Source organism: Bison bison, unplaced genomic scaffold, assembly GCF_000754665.1.
Source record: "Bison bison bison isolate TAMUID 2011002044 unplaced genomic scaffold, Bison_UMD1.0 scf7180017864384, whole genome shotgun sequence".
Classification (NCBI taxonomy): domain Eukaryota; kingdom Metazoa; phylum Chordata; class Mammalia; order Artiodactyla; family Bovidae; genus Bison; species Bison bison.
The window spans coordinates 11,108,788-11,113,649 of NW_011494956.1; positions in this window are offsets into that span (position 1 = coordinate 11,108,788).

Here is a 4,862-nt window from a genome sequence, read left to right on the forward strand (position 1 = left end):
AGTGTAATTGCACATTAGAAAGCACTGGGCAGAACCTACTAAAACTAAATACTCAAACATACTCTGGGATCCGGGTTAGTTTCAGAGGGCTACTGTAGCAAAGTTCCACAAGCTGGCTGGCTTAAGCAAATTTATTCCATCACTCTTCTGGAGGCTAGAATCTGAAATCAAGGTGTCAGATATGTTCTCTCTAATGCCTTTAGGGGAAGGTCCTCCACTTGCCTCTTTCAGTTTCTGGTAACCCTGTTCCTTGACTGTGGCGGCATCACTGTAATCTTTGCCTCTGCCGTCACGTGGCCTTCCTGTGTCTCTGTGTCTTCACATGGTTGTTTACTTATGAGGACACCAGTCGTAGTGGATTAGGAGCCCACCCTACTCCAGTATGACTTCATCCTAACTGAACTAACTGTATATGCAAAGACACTAGTTCCAAATAAGTTCAGATTCTGAGTACTGAGAGTAAGGGAGACTTTTTTTGAGGGGGGATACAATTCTACCCATAACATCTAGCCATCACTGTTAGTTATATATTTTAAAAATACACACATGCACGTGAAAACATGTATATATAAATATATATATATATATTCATTGCAGTATTTTTCAAGATTAGGAAAACAGAAAACTAGAAATATCCTTCAACAGAAAATGTGTTCAATTATGATATAGTCATTCAATAGAATATTAATTAGCATCCAGTACAATATTGTAAAGTAAAATAAATAAAAACAAATAAAAATAAAAAGTAAATAAATAAAAATATTAATTAGCAGTTAAATTAAATTAAGTAGAAATAACAAATGGGAAAACCAAATATATCATGGCAAGAATAAAATACAAGTTGTAAGTTTCTGTTTTCAACAATATGATAATTAGATATAAAAATAATAGGCAAATCATAAAAGTTTTAAATACACTACTGAGCTGAAACAAAAATAAAGATTCTGCAAAATAAAAAATTCAGTGAAATGTGAAACCCTGGGAAGTACGTGAGCCGAAAATCTGGCTCTACCCTGGTGACTTTGCCAGTCTTGTAGACCTTTAATGTCTGCCTGTCCTGTGATATTCAGAACCTAAATTCTATATTCCACTTTAAGAGGCTACACCTTTACTATGAGGCTGAGGAATAAACCTCACAGAAAGGGACAGCAAGGACACCTGTCTGACTAAACCCTAGCCCAGGGTAAGTGAGAAAAATCTCTCCTGAGCATCCATAGATATAAACCAGCCCTTTCATGTATTTGTGTCCTTAAAAAAGGTTTTCTGTTTAATGTTTGATTTGTTTTCAAAACTCCTCTGTCTATGGGATTTCCTGGATAAGAATACTGGAGTGGGTTGCCATTTCTTTCTCCAGGGAATCTTCTTGACCCAGAAATTAAACCTCATCTCTTACATTGCAGGCAGTCTCCTGCATCACAGATTTTTTTTACCTCTGAGCCAGTAGGGAAGCCCCAGTATCCCTATAACTAGTGGAAAAAATATACTGAGGAACAAAATTTTGTGTAGCCCTCAAAGAATTACCACAGGTAAAGTCTGGAATAAAATGAACAGCACAAGATAAAAAAACTACATATACATATATGATTACAAACCAGTACATAGGTAGGAAAAGCAAATACACAGAAATCAAATATTGAAATTTAGAGACATAAAAATCTAAATACATTTAATATACATAAAGAAATGTTCTTAAAAGCTTGAAAAGAACAGAGAGGAAACCACTAATGAGTAATCTTTGTTTTAGAAAGAACAAAATAAACCTTTAGAAATAAAAATGTGTGATTATTGAGATATAAAACAAAATGAACAAATTAAACAACAAATTATATGTATCTGAAGAGAGAAATTTGGAACTCAAAAATAGATGCAAATAATTACTCAAAATTCAGGCCAGAGAGATTATGAGTAAAAAACATAAAAGAAAGGTCAAAAGACATGTGAGATAGATGCAGAGTTCCAGAAGAGGCCAAGAGAGAAAAAAGGAAGAGACTTTAAAAAAATAAATAGTTTCTGAAAACATTCCAGAATTATTGAGAGTCATCAAGTCTTTAGTTCAGAAATTCTAATAAATTTTAAAAAGGATAAGTACTTTAAAAAATCTATACCAAAATACATCTAAGTGCAACCTGAGAACACTATACACAAAGAGAGATTACCTACAAATAAACAGCAATTTGATGCTGACCTTTCTGTAGTAATAGTGGGTGCCAGGACACACAATGCTGAAAGAAGAGTACTGCCAAAATTGTTATTCAAAAAATGAAAATAAAAAAATGCTTTTTTCAGACAAAAATCAATTTATCACAAAAATTATTCTCATGAACATAAAGTTGCAAAGAAACAGGGAAATAATCTAAAATGGAAACTCTGAGTTATAAGAAGAAATGATATGGTAGGCAGAATAATGCCCCCAAGGATGACCACATCCTAATCCTTGGAATCTGCAAATATATTACTTTACATGGCAAAGGGGAATTAAGGTAGTAGATGGAATTAAGGTTGCCAATCAGCTGATCTTAAAATAGGGAGATTACACAGGATTATCTGAGGGGGCCCACTGTAATCACAATCATCCTTAAATGTGGAAGAAGAAGACAGAAGAGGAGATCAGAGAAATGAGAGCATGGCAAAGACTTGGCCTAACATACTAACATTGAAAGTAAAGGAAGAGAGCCACCAGTCAAGGAATGAAGGACAAGAAAATGGGATTCTCCCTAGGGCTTCTAGATGGAATACAGGTCTGCCAAAACCTTGATGTGGATCCAGTTGAGACCCATTTTGTACTTCTGAACTACAGATCTATAACAGAATGAATTTGTCTTGTTCTAAGCCACTAAGGTTGTGGAGTTTGTTACATCAGCAACAGAAAACTAAGACAAGTGGGGAAGAAAGGTGTTAATAAATGTTTAAATATAAACCAAAATTCACATGGTAAAGTAACAAGTGCGGTGCTAAATTTGAAGGAAATCGGATAGGACTAAAATACTGGACAATGGGTGGGGGGAGCAGTCCTAAGATGGCAGAGAATAGGACAGGGAGACCACTTTCTCCCCCACATATTCATCGAAAGAACATTTGAACGCTGAGCAAATTCCACAAAACAACTTCTGAATGCTGGCAGAGAAGATCAGGCACCCAGAAAGGCAGCCCCTTGTCTTCAAAAGGAGGTAGGACAAAATATAAAAGATAAAAAGAGAGACGAAAGAGGTAGGGATGGAGATCCATCCCAGGAAGGGAGTCTTAAAAAACAGAGAAGTTTCCAGAAACACTCTCACCAGCAGGTCTGTGGCGAGCCTTGGAATCTCAGAGGGCAACATAACTGGGAGGAAAAATAAATAAATAATTAAAACCCACAGATTATGTGCCTAATGGCAACTCCCAGTGGAGAAGCAGCCCAGACACTCACATCCACCATTAGCAAGCAGGGGCTGGACAGGGAGGCGTGGGCTGCATTGCTTATTGCTCAGGATAAGGACCCAGCCTAAATGCCGGCAATCTGAGGGAACTAACTTGAGATAACAACTAACCTAAGACACTGCCAGGCCCATTCATAGAACAAAGGACTGAGCAGAGCCAGTTGGCTGTGGACTGGCCCATCCCCTGCCGGAGACAGGCAGGCGAGGGCTGCCAGAGCCGGAGGGGGGCAATCACAGCCCCAGAGAGGCATCCTCTACCAACTGCAAGCAGGCTTCATTGCTAATCAAGACTTCTTGGGATTCTGGGTGGTTGACATCCACCAGGAGGGTCACAGCCAGAGATCAGCTCCCTAGAAGAGACACACAGCACACCTGAGATGGTGTGCCTGTTTTACACCCAGAAAACCAAGTGGCTGGGACGGGGGAGGCGATAAGATGCAGCCTCCAACTGGGGGCAACTGCACTCGCCAAGCACCTGGTCACCTGAGCTGCTCAGACCTGGGAAGGGCACAAAACGCAGGCCCAACCAAGTCTGCACCTTTGTGGAGTACCCGAGAACCTGAACCTGAGAGGCTTAGACCTGGGAAGTGCATGCAACCCAGGGCCCGCCTCAGACAGTTCCCAGCAGATCAACCTAGAGCCTGAGCAGTGTAGACTGGGACAGCACACACGCCGTGAGCAGGGGCAAACCCAGTGTGGCCGAGACACTGAGAGCACTCCCCACAAACGCCCGTGATATTTGTTTGCAGTGTTCCTCCCTCCCCACAGCACGAGTGAACAAGTGAGCCTAAAAAAAGTGACCACCATCGCCCCCTTGTGTCAGGGCAGAAATTAGACACTGAAGAGACCAGCAAACAGAAGAAGCTAAAATAAACAGAGGGAACCGCTTTGGAAGAGACAGGTGCAATAGATTAAAACCCTGTAGTTAGCACCGACTACATAGGAAGGGGCCTATAGATATTGAGAAGTACAAGCCGGATCAAGGAACTATCTGAAAATGAACTGACCCTACACTGTCTACAACAGCTCCAGAGAAAGTCCTAGCTATATTTTTACTATTATCATTTAAAAATTTTAAATTTTTTTTTACTTTTAAGTCCTCTAGTACTCCTTTAATTTACATTTTTATAACCTACTGCTGCTGCTAAGTCACTTCAGTTGTGTCTGACTCTGTGCGACCCCATAGACGGCAGCCTACCAGGCTCCCCCATCCCTGGGATTCTCCAGGCAAGGACACTGGAGTGGGTTGCCATTTCCTTCTCCAATGCATGAAAGTGAAAAGTGAAAGTGAATTCACTCAGTCGTGTCCGACCCTCAGCGACCCCATGGACTGCAGCCTACCAGGCTCCTCCGTCCATGGGATTTACCAGGCAAGAGTACTGGAGTGGGTTGCCATTGCCTTCTCCAATAACCTACTATTACCTTGCAAAAAAAAAAAAAAAAAAA